The sequence below is a fragment of the Hemitrygon akajei genome, chromosome 1 (genome assembly GCF_048418815.1).
Source record: "Hemitrygon akajei chromosome 1, sHemAka1.3, whole genome shotgun sequence".
Taxonomy (NCBI): Eukaryota; Metazoa; Chordata; class Chondrichthyes; order Myliobatiformes; family Dasyatidae; genus Hemitrygon; species Hemitrygon akajei.
The window spans coordinates 163,803,181-163,819,427 of NC_133124.1; the positions used below are offsets into that span (position 1 = coordinate 163,803,181).

General features: G+C 58.0%; 1 long non-coding RNA gene across 1 annotated transcript; it reads right to left on the reverse strand.

Moving 5' to 3' along the window:
• Positions 1-12,416: 12,416 nt before the first annotated feature.
• LOC140734721 (uncharacterized) lies at positions 12,417-14,419 on the reverse strand. Its single transcript, XR_012100597.1, has 3 exons — positions 14,269-14,419; positions 13,034-13,170; positions 12,417-12,583 (listed from the first exon to the last, which is right to left on the reverse strand). It is a non-coding gene; the product is annotated as an uncharacterized lncRNA (long non-coding RNA).
• Positions 14,420-16,247: the final 1,828 nt, after the last annotated feature.

Genomic DNA, 16,247 nt, shown 5'->3' on the forward strand with positions numbered 1-16,247 from the left:
ACTGTGTACCCGTACCCCTGGGTCTCTCTGTTCCACATCACCCTGTCCCCCAGGAAACCGTGTATCTGTACCCCTGGGTCTCTCTGTTCTACATCACTTCCCAGGGAACCGTGTACCTGTACCCCTGGGTCTCTCTGTTCCACATCACTCCCCAGGGAACCGTGTACCCGTACCCCTGGGTCTCTCTGTTCCACATCACTCCCCAGGGAACCGTGTACCCGTACCCCTGGGTCTCTCTGTTCCACATCACTCCCCAGGGAACCGTGCACCCGTACCCCTGTGTCTCTCTGTTCCACATCACTCCCCAGGGAACCGTGTACCCGTACCCCTGGGTCTCTCTGTTCTACATCACTCCCCAGGGAACCGTGTACCTGTACCCCAGGGTCTCTCTGTTCCACATCACTCCCCCTCCCCCAGGGAACCGTGTACCCGTACCCCTGGGTCTCTCTGTTCCACATCACTCCCCAGGGAACCGTGTACCCGTACCCCTGGGTCTCTCTGTTCCACATCACTCCCCAGGGAACCGTGTACCCGTACCCCTGGGTCTCTCTGTTCCACATCACTCCCCAGGGAACCGTGTACCCGTACCCCTGGGTCTCTCTGTTCCACATCACTCCCCAGGGAACCGTGTACCCGTACCCCTGGGTCTCTCTGTTCCACATCACTCCCCAGGGAACCGTGTACCCGTACCCCTGGGTCTCTCTGTTCCACATCACTCCCCAGGGAACCGTGTACCCGTACCCCTGGGTCTCTCTGTTCCACATCACTCCCCAGGGAACCGTGTACCCGTACCCCTGGGTCTCTCTGTTCCACATCACTCCCCAGGGAACCGTGTACCCGTACCCCTGGGTCTCTCTGTTCCACATCACTCCCCAGGGAACCGTGTACCCGTACCCCTGGGTCTCTCTGTTCCACATCACTCCCCAGGGAACCGTGTACCCGTACCCCTGGGTCTCTCTGTTCCACATCACTCCCCAGGGAACCGTGTACCCGTACCCCTGGGTCTCTCTGTTCCACATCAACCCCCAGGGAACCGTGTACCCGTACCCCTGGGTCTCTCTGTTCCACATCAACCCCCAGGGAACCGTGTACCCGTACCCCTGGGTCTCTCTGTTCCACATCACTCCCCAGGGAACCGTGTACCCGTACCCCTGGGTCTCTCTGTTCCACATCACTCCCCAGGGAACCGTGTACCCGTACCCCTGGGTCTCTCTGTTCCACATCACTCCCCAGGGAACCGTGTACCCGTACCCCTTGGTCTCTCTGTTCCACATCACTCCCCAGGGAACCGTGTACCCGTACCCCTGGGTCTCTCTGTTCCACATCACTCCCCAGGGAACCGTGTACCCATACCCCTGGGTCTCTCTGTTCCACATCACCCTCTCCCCCAGGAAACCGTGTATCTGTACCCCTGGGTCTCTCAGTTCTACATCACTTCCCAGGGAACCGTGTACCTGTACCCCTGGGTCTCTCTGTTCTACATCACTCCCCAGGGAACTGTGTACCCGTACCCCTGGGTCTCTCTGTTCCACATCACCCTGTCCCCCAGGAAACCGTGTATCTGTACCCCTGGGTCTCTCTGTTCCACATCACTCCCCAGGGAACCGTGTACCCGTACCCCTGGGTCTCTCTGTTCCACATCACTCCCCAGGGAACCGTGTACCCGTACCCCTGGGTCTCTCTGTTCCACATCACTCCCCAGGGAACCGTGTACCCGTACCCCTGGGTCTCTCTGTTCCACATCACTCCCCAGGGAACCGTGTACCTGTACCCCTTGGTCTCTCTGTTCTACATCACTCCCCAGGGAACCGTGTACCCGTACCCCTGGGTCTCTCTGTTCTACATCACTCCCCAGGGAACCGTGTACCCATACCCCTGGGTCTCTCTGTTCCACATCACCCTCTCCCCCAGGAAACCGTGTATCTGTACCCCTGGGTCTCTCAGTTCTACATCACTTCCCAGGGAACCGTGTACCTGTACCCCTGGGTCTCTCTGTTCTACATCACTCCCCAGGGAACTGTGTACCCGTACCCCTGGGTCTCTCTGTTCCACATCACCCTGTCCCCCAGGAAACCGTGTATCTGTACCCCTGGGTCTCTCTGTTCTACATCACTCCCCAGGGAACCGTGTACCCGTACCCCTGGGTCTCTCTGTTCCACATCACTCCCCAGGGAACCGTGTACCCGTACCCCTGGGTCTCTCTGTTCCACATCACTCCCCAGGGAACCGTGTACCCGTACCCCTGTGTCTCTCTGTTCCACATCACTCCCCAGGGAACCGTGTACCCGTACCCCTGGGTCTCTCTGTTCTACATCACTCCCCAGGGAACCGTGTACCTGTACCCCAGGGTCTCTCTGTTCCACATCACTCCCCCTCCCCCAGGGAACCGTGTACCTGTACCCCTGGGTCTCTCTGTTCCACATCACTCCCCAGGGAACCGTGTACCCGTACCCCTGGGTCTCTCTGTTCCACATCACTCCCCAGGGAACCGTGTACCCGTACCCCTGGGTCTCTCTGTTCCACATCACTCCCCAGGGAACCGTGTACCCGTACCCCTGGGTCTCTCTGTTCCACATCACTCCCCAGGGAACCGTGTACCCGTACCCCTGGGTCTCTCTGTTCCACATCACTCCCCAGGGAACCGTGTACCCGTACCCCTGGGTCTCTCTGTTCCACATCACTCCCCAGGGAACCGTGTACCCGTACCCCTGGGTCTCTCTGTTCCACATCACTCCCCAGGGAACCGTGTACCCGTACCCCTGGGTCTCTCTGTTCCACATCACTCCCCAGGGAACCGTGTACCCGTACCCCTGGGTCTCTCTGTTCCACATCACTCCCCAGGGAACCGTGTACCCGTACCCCTGGGTCTCTCTGTTCCACATCACTCCCCAGGGAACCGTGTACCCGTACCCCTGGGTCTCTCTGTTCCACATCACTCCCCAGGGAACCGTGTACCCGTACCCCTGGGTCTCTCTGTTCCACATCACTCCCCAGGGAACCGTGTACCCGTACCCCTGGGTCTCTCTGTTCCACATCACTCCCCAGGGAACCGTGTACCCGTACCCCTGGGTCTCTCTGTTCCACATCACTCCCCAGGGAACCGTGTACCCGTACCCCTGGGTCTCTCTGTTCCACATCAACCCCCAGGGAACCGTGTACCCGTACCCCTGGGTCTCTCTGTTCCACATCACTCCCCAGGGAACCGTGTACCCGTACCCCTGGGTCTCTCTGTTCCACATCACTCCCCAGGGAACCGTGTACCCGTACCCCTTGGTCTCTCTGTTCCACATCACTCCCCAGGGAACCGTGTACCCGTACCCCTGGGTCTCTCTGTTCTACATCACTCCCCAGGGAACCGTGTACCCATACCCCTGGGTCTCTCTGTTCCACATCACCCTCTCCCCCAGGAAACCGTGTATCTGTACCCCTGGGTCTCTCAGTTCTACATCACTTCCCAGGGAACCGTGTACCTGTACCCCTGGGTCTCTCTGTTCTACATCACTCCCCAGGGAACTGTGTACCCGTACCCCTGGGTCTCTCTGTTCCACATCACCCTGTCCCCCAGGAAACCGTGTATCTGTACCCCTGGGTCTCTCTGTTCCACATCACTCCCCAGGGAACCGTGTACCCGTACCCCTGGGTCTCTCTGTTCCACATCACTCCCCAGGGAACCGTGTACCCGTACCCCTGGGTCTCTCTGTTCCACATCACTCCCCAGGGAACCGTGTACCCGTACCCCTGGGTCTCTCTGTTCCACATCACTCCCCAGGGAACCGTGTACCCGTACCCCTGGGTCTCTCTGTTCCACATCACTCCCCAGGGAACCGTGTACCCGTACCCCTGGGTCTCTCTGTTCCACATCACTCCCCAGGGAACCGTGTACCCGTACCCCTGGGTCTCTCTGTTCCACATCAACCCCCAGGGAACCGTGTACCCGTACCCCTGGGTCTCTCTGTTCCACATCACTCCCCAGGGAACCGTGTACCCGTACCCCTGGGTCTCTCTGTTCCACATCACTCCCCAGGGAACCGTGTACCCGTACCCCTTGGTCTCTCTGTTCTACATCACTCCCCAGGGAACCGTGTACCCGTACCCCTGGGTCTCTCTGTTCTACATCACTCCCCAGGGAACCGTGTACCCATACCCCTGGGTCTCTCTGTTCCACATCACCCTCTCCCCCAGGAAACCGTGTATCTGTACCCCTGGGTCTCTCAGTTCTACATCACTTCCCAGGGAACCGTGTACCCGTACCCCTGGGTCTCTCTGTTCCACATCACTCCCCAGGGAACCGTGTACCCGTACCCCTGGGTCTCTCTGTTCCACATCACTCCCCAGGGAACCGTGTACCCGTACCCCTGGGTCTCTCTGTTCCACATCACTCCCCAGGGAACCGTGTACCCGTACCCCTGGGTCTCTCTGTTCCACATCACTCCCCAGGGAACCGTGTACCCGTACCCCTGGGTCTCTCTGTTCCACATCACTCCCCAGGGAACCGTGTACCCGTACCCCTGGGTCTCTCTGTTCCACATCACTCCCCAGGGAACCGTGTACCCGTACCCCTGGGTCTCTCTGTTCCACATCACTCCCCAGGGAACCGTGTACCCGTACCCCTGGGTCTCTCTGTTCCACATCACTCCCCAGGGAACCGTGTACCCGTACCCCTGGGTCTCTCTGTTCCACATCACTCCCCAGGGAACCGTGTACCCGTACCCCTGGGTCTCTCTGTTCCACATCACTCCCCAGGGAACCGTGTACCCGTACCCCTGGGTCTCTCTGTTCCACATCACTCCCCAGGGAACCGTGTACCCGTACCCCTGGGTCTCTCTGTTCCACATCAACCCCCAGGGAACCGTGTACCCGTACCCCTGGGTCTCTCTGTTCCACATCACTCCCCAGGGAACCGTGTACCCGTACCCCTGGGTCTCTCTGTTCCACATCACTCCCCAGGGAACCGTGTACCCGTACCCCTTGGTCTCTCTGTTCTACATCACTCCCCAGGGAACCGTGTACCCGTACCCCTGGGTCTCTCTGTTCTACATCACTCCCCAGGGAACCGTGTACCCATACCCCTGGGTCTCTCTGTTCCACATCACCCTCTCCCCCAGGAAACCGTGTATCTGTACCCCTGGGTCTCTCAGTTCTACATCACTTCCCAGGGAACCGTGTACCTGTACCCCTGGGTCTCTCTGTTCTACATCACTCCCCAGGGAACTGTGTACCCGTACCCCTGGGTCTCTCTGTTCCACATCACCCTGTCCCCCAGGAAACCGTGTATCTGTACCCCTGGGTCTCTCTGTTCTACATCACTTCCCAGGGAACCGTGTACCTGTACCCCTGGGTCTCTCTGTTCTACATCACTCCCCAGGGAACCGTGTACCTGTACCCCTGGGTCTGTCTGTTCTACATCGCCCCCCAGGGATCCGTGTACCTGTACCCCTGCGTCTCTCTGTTCCACATCACTCCCCATGGAACCGTGTACCTGTACCCCTGGGTCTCCCTGTTCTACATCACTCCCCCTCCCCCAGGGAACCGTGTACCTGTACCCCTGGGTCTCTCTGTTCCACATCACCCCCTCCCCCAGGGAACCGTGTACCTGTACCCCTGGGTCTCTCTGTTCCACATCACCCCCTCCCCCAGGGATCCGTGTACCTGTACCCCTGGGTCTCTCTGTTCCACATCACTCCCCATGGAACCGTGTACCTGTACCCCTGGGTCTCCCTGTTCTACATCACTCCCCCTCCCCCAGGGAACCGTGTACCTGTACCCCTGGGTCTCTCTGTTCCACATCACCCCCTCCCCCAGGGAACCGTGTACCTGTACCCCTGGGTCTCTCTGTTCCACATCACCCCCCCAGGGAACCGTGTACCTGTACCCCAGGGTCTCTCTGTTCTACATCACTCCCCAGGGAACCGTGTACCTGTACCCCTGGGTCTCTTTGTTCCACATCACTCCCCATGGAACCGTGTACCTGTACCCCTGGGTCTCTCTGTTCCACATCACTCCCCAGGGAACCATGTACCTGTACCCCTGGGTCTCTCTGTTCTACATCAACCCCCAGGGAACCGTGTACCTGTACCCCTGGGTCTCTCTGTTCCACATCACTCCCCAGGGAACCGTGTACCTGTACCCCTGGGTCTCTCTGTTCTACATCACTCCCCAGGGAACCGTGTACCTGTACCCCTTGGTCTCTCTGTTCTACATCACTCCCCAGGGAACCGTGTACCCGTACCCCTGGGTCTCTCTGTTCTACATCACTCCCCAGGGAACCGTGTACCCATACCCCTGGGTCTCTCTGTTCCACATCACCCTCTCCCCCAGGAAACCGTGTATCTGTACCCCTGGGTCTCTCAGTTCTACATCACTTCCCAGGGAACCGTGTACCTGTACCCCTGGGTCTCTCTGTTCTACATCACTCCCCAGGGAACTGTGTACCCGTACCCCTGGGTCTCTCTGTTCCACATCACCCTGTCCCCCAGGAAACCGTGTATCTGTACCCCTGGGTCTCTCTGTTCTACATCACTTCCCAGGGAACCGTGTACCTGTACCCCTGGGTCTCTCTGTTCCACATCACTCCCCAGGGAACCGTGTACCCGTACCCCTGGGTCTCTCTGTTCCACATCACTCCCCAGGGAACCGTGTACCCGTACCCCTGGGTCTCTCTGTTCCACATCACTCCCCAGGGAACCGTGTACCCGTACCCCTGTGTCTCTCTGTTCCACATCACTCCCCAGGGAACCGTGTACCCGTACCCCTGGGTCTCTCTGTTCTACATCACTCCCCAGGGAACCGTGTACCTGTACCCCAGGGTCTCTCTGTTCCACATCACTCCCCCTCCCCCAGGGAACCGTGTACCTGTACCCCTGGGTCTCTCTGTTCCACATCACTCCCCAGGGAACCGTGTACCCGTACCCCTGGGTCTCTCTGTTCCACATCACTCCCCAGGGAACCGTGTACCCGTACCCCTGGGTCTCTCTGTTCCACATCACTCCCCAGGGAACCGTGTACCCGTACCCCTGGGTCTCTCTGTTCCACATCACTCCCCAGGGAACCGTGTACCCGTACCCCTGGGTCTCTCTGTTCCACATCACTCCCCAGGGAACCGTGTACCCGTACCCCTGGGTCTCTCTGTTCCACATCACTCCCCAGGGAACCGTGTACCCGTACCCCTGGGTCTCTCTGTTCCACATCACTCCCCAGGGAACCGTGTACCCGTACCCCTGGGTCTCTCTGTTCTACATCACTCTCTCCCCCAGGAAACCGTGTATCTGTACCCCTGGGTCTCTCAGTTCTACATCACTTCCCAGGGAACCGTGTACCTGTACCCCTGGGTCTCTCTGTTCTACATCACTCCCCAGGGAACTGTGTACCCGTACCCCTGGGTCTCTCTGTTCCACATCACCCTGTCCCCCAGGAAACCGTGTATCTGTACCCCTGGGTCTCTCTGTTCTACATCACTTCCCAGGGAACCGTGTACCTGTACCCCTGGGTCTCTCTGTTCCACATCACTCCCCAGGGAACCGTGTACCCGTACCCCTGGGTCTCTCTGTTCCACATCACTCCCCAGGGAACCGTGTACCCGTACCCCTGGGTCTCTCTGTTCCACATCACTCCCCAGGGAACCGTGTACCTGTACCCCTGTGTCTCTCTGTTCCACATCACTCCCCAGGGAACCGTGTACCTGTACCCCTGGGTCTCTCTGTTCTACATCACTCCCCAGGGAACCGTGTACCTGTACCCCAGGGTCTCTCTGTTCCACATCACTCCCCCTCCCCCAGGGAACCGTGTACCTGTACCCCTGGGTCTCTCTGTTCCACATCACTCCCCAGGGAACCGTGTACCCGTACCCCTGGGTCTCTCTGTTCCACATCACTCCCCAGGGAACCGTGTACCCGTACCCCTGGGTCTCTCTGTTCCACATCACTCCCCAGGGAACCGTGTACCCGTACCCCTGGGTCTCTCTGTTCCACATCACTCCCCAGGGAACCGTGTACCCGTACCCCTGGGTCTCTCTGTTCCACATCACTCCCCAGGGAACCGTGTACCCGTACCCCTGGGTCACTCTGTTCCACATCACTCCCCAGGGAACCGTGTACCCGTACCCCTGGGTCCAATGTCCCATACACTTGTTGTAGCAAAAACTCATTACATACAATACAATACTTAACTCAGTAATAATATGATATGCATCTAAATCACTAGCTCAAAAAGCATTAATAATAGCTTTAAAAAGTTCTTAAGTCCTGGCAGTTGAATTGTAAAGCCTAATGGCATTGGGGAGTATTGACCTCTTCATCCTGTCTGAGGAGCATTGCATCGACAGTAACCTGTCGCTGAAACTGCTTCTCTGTCTCTGGATGGTCACCCCTCCCCCAGGGAACCGTGTACCTGTACCCCTGGGTCTCTCTGTTCTACATCACTCCCCAGGGAACCGTGTACCTGTACCCCTGGGTCTGTCTGTTCTACATCGCCCCCCAGGGATCCGTGTACCTGTACCCCTGCGTCTCTCTGTTCCACATCACTCCCCATGGAACCGTGTGCCCGTACCCCTGGGTCTCCCTGTTCTACATCACTCCCCCTCCCCCAGGGAACCGTGTACCTGTACCCCTGGGTCTCTCTGTTCCACATCACCCCCTCCCCCAGGGAACCGTGTACCTGTACCCCTGGGTCTCTCTGTTCCACATCACCCCCTCCCCCAGGGATCCGTGTACCTGTACCCCTGGGTCTCTCTGTTCCACATCACTCCCCATGGAACCGTGTACCTGTACCCCTGGGTCTCCCTGTTCTACATCACTCCCCCTCCCCCAGGGAACCGTGTACCTGTACCCCTGGGTCTCTCTGTTCCACATCACCCCCTCCCCCAGGGAACCGTGTACCTGTACCCCTGGGTCTCTCTGTTCCACATCACCCCCCCAGGGAACCGTGTACCTGTACCCCAGGGTCTCTCTGTTCTACATCACTCCCCAGGGAACCGTGTACCTGTACCCCTGGGTCTCTTTGTTCCACATCACTCCCCATGGAACCGTGTACCTGTACCCCTGGGTCTCTCTGTTCCACATCACTCCCCAGGGAACCATGTACCTGTACCCCTGGGTCTCTCTGTTCTACATCAACCCCCAGGGAACCGTGTACCTGTACCCCTGGGTCTCTCTGTTCCACATCACTCCCCAGGGAACCGTGTACCTGTACCCCTGGGTCTCTCTGTTCTACATCACTCCCCAGGGAACCGTGTACCTGTACCCCTTGGTCTCTCTGTTCTACATCACTCCCCAGGGAACCGTGTACCCGTACCCCTGGGTCTCTCTGTTCTACATCACTCCCCAGGGAACCGTGTACCCATACCCCTGGGTCTCTCTGTTCCACATCACCCTCTCCCCCAGGAAACCGTGTATCTGTACCCCTGGGTCTCTCAGTTCTACATCACTTCCCAGGGAACCGTGTACCTGTACCCCTGGGTCTCTCTGTTCTACATCACTCCCCAGGGAACTGTGTACCCGTACCATTGGGTCTCTCTGTTCCACATCACCCTGTCCCCCAGGAAACCGTGTATCTGTACCCCTGGGTCTCTCTGTTCTACATCACTTCCCAGGGAACCGTGTACCTGTACCCCTGGGTCTCTCTGTTCCACATCACTCCCCAGGGAACCGTGTACCCGTACCCCTGGGTCTCTCTGTTCCACATCACTCCCCAGGGAACCGTGTACCCGTACCCCTGGGTCTCTCTGTTCCACATCACTCCCCAGGGAACCGTGTACCTGTACCCCTGTGTATCTCTGTTCCACATCACTCCCCAGGGAACCGTGTACCTGTACCCCTGGGTCTCTCTGTTCTACTTCACTCCCCAGGGAACCGTGTACCTGTACCCCAGGGTCTCTCTGTTCCACATCACTCCCCCTCCCCCAGGGAACCGTGTACCTGTACCCCTGGGTCTCTCTGTTCCACATCACTCCCCAGGGAACCGTGTACCCGTACCCCTGGGTCTCTCTGTTCCACATCACTCCCCAGGGAACCGTGTACCCGTACCCCTGGGTCTCTCTGTTCCACATCACTCCCCAGGGAACCGTGTACCCGTACCCCTGGGTCTCTCTGTTCCACATCACTCCCCAGGGAACCGTGTACCCGTACCCCTGGGTCTCTCTGTTCCACATCACTCCCCAGGGAACCGTGTACCCGTACCCCTGGGTCTCTCTGTTCCACATCACTCCCCAGGGAACCGTGTACCCGTACCCCTGGGTCTCTCTGTTCCACATCACTCCCCAGGGAACCGTGTACCCGTACCCCTGGGTCTCTCTGTTCCCCATCACTCCCCAGGGAACCGTGTACCCGTACCCCTGGGTCTCTCTGTTCTACATCACTCCCCAGGGAACCGTGTACCCGTACCCCAGGGTCTCTCTGTTCCACATCACTCCCCAGGGAACCGTGTACCCGTACCCCAGGGTCTCTCTGTTCCACATCACTCCCCAGGGAACCGTGTACCTGTACCCCAGGGTCTCTCTGTTCCACACCACTCCCCAGGGAACCGTGTACCTGTACCCCTGGGTCTCTCTGTTCTACATCACTCCCCCTCCCCCAGGGAACCGTGTACCTGTACCCCTGGGTCTCTCTGTTCCACATCACTCCCCAGGGAACCGTGTACCTGTACCCCTGGGTCTCTCTGTTCCACATCACTCCCCAGGGAACCGTGTACCTGTACCCCTGGGTCTCTCTGTTCCACATCACTCCCCAGGGAACCGTGTACATGTACCCCTGGGTCTCTCTGTTCCCCATCACTCCCCAGGGAACCGTGTACCTGTACCCCTGGGTCTCTCTGTTCTACATCATTCCCCAGGGAACCGTGTACCTGTACCCCAGGGTCTCTCTGTTCCACATCATTCCCCCTCCCCCAGGGAACCGTGTACCTGTACCCCTGGGTCTCTCTGTTCCACATCACTCCCCAGGGAACCGTGTACCCGTACCCCTGGGTCTCTCTGTTCCACATCACTCCCCAGGGAACCGTGTACCCGTACCCCTGGGTCTCTCTGTTCCACATCACTCCCCAGGGAACCGTGTACCCGTACCCCTGGGTCTCTCTGTTCCACATCACTCCCCAGGGAACCGTGTACCCGTACCCCTGGGTCTCTCTGTTCCACATCACTCCCCAGGGAACCGTGTACCCGTACCCCTGGGTCTCTCTGTTCCACATCACTCCCCAGGGAACCGTGTACCCGTACCCCTGGGTCTCTCTGTTCCACACCACTCCCCAGGGAACCGTGTACCCGTACCCCTGGGTCTCTCTGTTCCACACCACTCCCCAGGGAACCGTGTACCCGTACCCCAGGGTCTCTCTGTTCCACACCACTCCCCAGGGAACCGTGTACCCGTACCCCAGGGTCTCTCTGTTCCACACCACTCCCCAGGGAACCGTGTACCCGTACCCCTGGGTCTCTCTGTTCCACACCACTCCCCAGGGAACCGTGTACCCGTACCCCTGGGTCTCTCTGTTCCACACCACTCCCCAGGGAACCGTGTACCCGTACCCCTGGGTCTCTCTGTTCCACACCACTCCCCAGGGAACCGTGTACCCGTACCCCTGGGTCTCTCTGTTCCACACCACTCCCCAGGGAACCGTGTACCCGTACCCCTGGGTCTCTCTGTTCCACACCACTCCCCAGGGAACCGTGTACCCGTACCCCTGGGTCTCTCTGTTCCACACCACTCCCCAGGGAACCGTGTACCCGTACCCCTGGGTCTCTCTATTCTACATCTCTCCCCAGGGAACCGTGTACCTGTACCCCAGGGTCTCTCTGTTCCACACCACTCCCCAGGGAACCGTGTACCCGTACCCCTGGGTCTCTCTGTTCCACATCACTCCCCAGGGTGCTACCGTTCACTGCGTCCATCCTGCCCTCGTTTAACTTCCTGAAGTATAACACTTCTCATTGTCCAAATTAAAATTCATCATGGTTCCCTTCATCGTAGATCCAGACATTCACTTCATTGTCGGCTACAACTTTATCTTTGGAGTCGTGGGCAGACTTACTCACTGTGTTAACGGTACTGCTATCTAATTCCCCCCGAAATAACTGGTCTCAAATTTCCCCCAAATTCAACCCGTCACCTATACGCAGAGGGTGGGTTGGGGGGTCTGTAATTCACAGCGACCGATTGAAGCCCCGGGGACACCCTTGAGCTCACAGGAGATCTGGCAGACTGCACACAGAAACACAGCGTGGACCGTGGTGACGGAACGGTCTCGGACATATCTCTGCGGTTTTGTCCGGGGATTAGCAGAGCCTTTGTGGGCTGAGTGGCCTCCTGGCATGAGGAAGCCATCTGGGTAGGAAATGGTTGGACTGGTGCGTAATGTGACGTCCCAAACGCCTTCTTCACCGCCCTGTCTGTCAGTGAACTTGTTCCACGCCAGCCTGGTACTCACCGGACCTTCTCGCCGAAGTTGCCGATGTTGAGGTCCGAGAAGAATTCCCTCCAGGCCATGCGGAGTTTCTCAAAGAAGTTGCGGTAGCGCTCGCTGAGGCTGTAGTACTCGGACACGTAGGTTCGGCGTTCCGCGGCGCCCTGCGGCTTCACCCGCGACGAGCTCGCCCGGTCTGGGACGGAAGACCGAGGGAGAGGGGGAGCGTCGTCAGTCCTGTCTGATGAACGTCCCCCCATCTGTCCTTGCACCCCGCCCCCCTTCTCCTTCACCACAACCCCGCTTCCCCTCCTTCATCCAGACAGTCTCCCCCCTCCACAGTCTCCCTTCGTCCTCTCTCATTGGAAACCACATCCACCTCCTCCTTCCCCTCACCCACTTTCTCCCTCCCAGTCCAGTGACCCCCCCAGCACTCCTCTGTCTTGCAACATCAACCTGACCCCTCTCCCCTCCCCTCCCTGTTCTAACAACCTCTCTCCCCACCCCCTTTCTCCCCTCCATCCCCCACAAAAAACCTTGCCCCCTTCATCCCCCACCATCAACCCTGCCCCTCTCCCACCCCAGCCTCCCCTCCCCCTTTTTTAGTGCGCCCTCCTCACTGCCCCTCAGCGGAGGGTGACCCTACCTGTGAGTATGTACAGCGAGGTAACCACAACTGCGACTGAGAGGAGGAGCCTCATGTTGCTGCCCGGCGAGGGGAGCTGCCTCACGGAGATGTAGAGTTCAGAGGGGAACAGACACCGAGATTTGTCTCCACTTCATCTGAAAAACGGTTTGTATTGAATCTACACCTGAACCCCTCACCACCTCACCACGTTCCCTACTAACCCCGTCCCCACCCTCCCACCTGCCCCTCTGGGAAACGGGAGCTCCCTCACACCAGCCCAGCCCAGAGTGTAGGGTCCTGCCTCTCTCTCCCCATCTCATTCGCTCTCACCACTCCCTATCACACTTCCCCTCTCTGTCCTTCTCCCTATCATCCACTCACTTTCTCCCGGCCCTTCTCTCTCTACATTCCCTCTCCCTCCCACTCTCCTCTCTCCCTTTCCTCCTCATTCTCTTCCCCCTCCCTCTGCTTCTCTCCCAAATCTCCCTCCCATCCCCCTCTCCCCTTCTTCTTTTCCCTTCCTGTTTCTCCCTCCCTCATTACTATTCTCTCCCCTACCCTCTCACCCTGCCCTCTCTCTCTATCCCTCACTCTCCCTCCTTCCCCTTCTTTCCTCTCTCTCTTTCCCTCTGACTCTTCCCCCCCACCCCACCACCAGCAATGGGAGGGTTCGTGGGACAGCAGGTTTCCTGAGCTCAACACCAGCAGTATAACTGCTGCTGGGCTCAGGACTCACTGCTCCAGTGGGAAAAGGGTTGTCCCAGCCTCAGCCCCAGGGTGTGTCTCCCCATCCATCACCATGACCCCCCAGAAACAAGCCACCATTGACCCACGCAGCAGGCATTGGCACAGGAAGGTCCCACGAGAGGGGATCTCTTGAAGGGGGTAGTGGTGGGGTGTGAGCGAGAGAGAAAAGAGAGGTTGGGAAGGAAACAGATTAAGGAATGGAAGAGAGGGGGAGGGAAATGAGGGGAGTGAAGGAGATAGAGGGAAAGGCGAGAGAGAGATAGGAAAGAAAGAGTGAAAAGGAGAGAGAGGAGAGATTCAGAGAGAATGAGAGGCAGTGAGAGAGAGGGAGAGAGGAAAAGGAGTGGGAGACATGGAGTGAGGGGGGCCAGAGAGGAGAGAGAGAGAAAGGAGAGGGACGACTTCTCCCTTCTCTCCATCTCACTCATCGGTCTGAGACGACAGAGAGTTCTGCTGCCTGGAAAACGGGCGAGAGCGTTGGGGGCATTGGGGAAGAGAGCTCTTACCTATGGGACACCCAGCAGACTTCTGCCACAGGGGCAGGGAGCGCTTCTTAATGTAGCTGGTGGAGATGATTAATCCTCCTTAGTGGGTGCCAGGAGATTTTGTCCCAATTACCCAGGTTTGGAAACTCCTACCGCCCCAAGCTGCCTCATCGACCCCCGCCCTCCCCGAAACCTGTTGAGGCTTCCTGGGACGGGAGGGGTCTGCTTTCTGCTGGGACTGGGGTTAGGCGGGGCGACTCCCTGTGGGATTTGCTCAGGAATTCTTCAACCACCAAGGGAATGAATCTGAATTATCGCAGGAACATGTTGTGAAAGGTGTTCTTGTGGCAGCCGCACAACACAAGACATTTAAAAAAAAACTCATAGTTACAGAAATCAATACATTGTGTGAAAGGCAGCGTGTTTGTGGGTTCATGGCCTGGTGACAGAGGGGAAGAAGCTGTTCCTGAACCATTGAGTGTGGGTCTTCAGTCTCCTTTCTGATGCCAGCAATGAGAAGATGGCCTGCCCCAGACGGTGAGAGTCCTTAGCGCTGAGGCACCAATGTAACCTCGATGGCTGAAAGTGATAAAAGTAAAGATAACCTTTATTTGTCACATGTACATTGAAACAACAGTGAACAGCGTCACTTGTGTCAATGACTAACACAGTCTGAAGGTGTCTTCATGCCTCTGGCTCCAACGAGGCATGCCCACAGCATACCGACCCGTATGTCTTTCCCCATGCGGTCAAGGGCCTACAAACTCCTTACAGACAGCGACAGGAATTGAGCCCCGAGGGTTACGCTAACATGCTGCCCGAGTCTACAACCCTCTGCAGACGCTTGCCATCCCGTGTGCTGGAGCCTCCGCACCAGCGGGCGATGCAACCGGTCAGAATGCTCCCTTGTCCCCGAGCATCCTGTGGCATGTGTCAGATGGGCTTTGCTCACCCTGAGCTGCGGGTTCCAGGCAGAGAGGAGAAGGGTGTGATGTCTGATACAATGAACAGGCCCTGGAGGAGCTTGTTCTGCATCTCTGGAAATGGTTGTTGTAGGACAGACACCTCAAGGTACAAAGGCAGACTGGTGGTGAAGAAGGTGTTTGTCACACTGAGTACTGGAGTTGGCCTGTCATGTTACAGCTGTACACGGCGTTGGTGAGACCACGCGGAGTGTTGTCATTGCTGTAGGAAGGATGTCATTAAACTGGAGAGGGTGCAGGAAAGATTCACGAGGTTGTTACTGGGACTACAGGACTTGAGTTATAAGGAGAGGCTGGATAAATCAGCCATGGTGGAATGGCCCGGATAGTGCGCCAAGTGACCTGACGCTGCTCGTATGTGTTATGGCCTAAAGGGACAATTTCTTCCGTGCAAGTGGAAATCTCTCAGGCTGGGTCATGACTGGTGCAAAGAGACAGAGAGATGAGGACATTAGGAGAGAGAGTGAGAGCGAGAGAGACCAAAATAAATAGAGAGAGCAAGAGAGGGTGAGGGTGTGAGAGAGAGAGAGGGTGGGTGTGTGAGAGAGAGAGGGTGAGGGTGTGAGAGAGAGAGGGTGGGTGTGTGAGAAAGAGGGTGAGGGTGTGAGAGAGAGAGGGTGGGTGTGTGAGAGAGAGAGGGTGAGGGTGTGAGAGAGAGAGGGTGGGTGTGAGAGAGAGAGGGTGAGGGTGTGAGAGAGAGAGGGTGGGTGTGTGAGAGAGAGAGGGTGAGGGTGTGAGAGAGAGAGGGTGTGTGTGAGAGAGAGAGGGTGAGGGTGTGAGAGAGAGAGGGTGTGTGTGAGAGAGAGAGGGTGAGGGTGTGAGAGGGTGAGGGTGTGAGAGAGAGGGTGAGGGTGTGAGAGAGAGGGTGAGGGTGTGAGAGAGAGAGAGGGTGAGGGTGTGAGAGAGAGAGAGGGTGGGTGTGTGAGAGAGAGAGGGTGAGGGTGTGAGAGAGAGAGGGTGTGTGTGAGAGAGAGAGGGTGGGTGGGTGTGTGAGAGAGAGGGTGGGTGTGTGAGAGA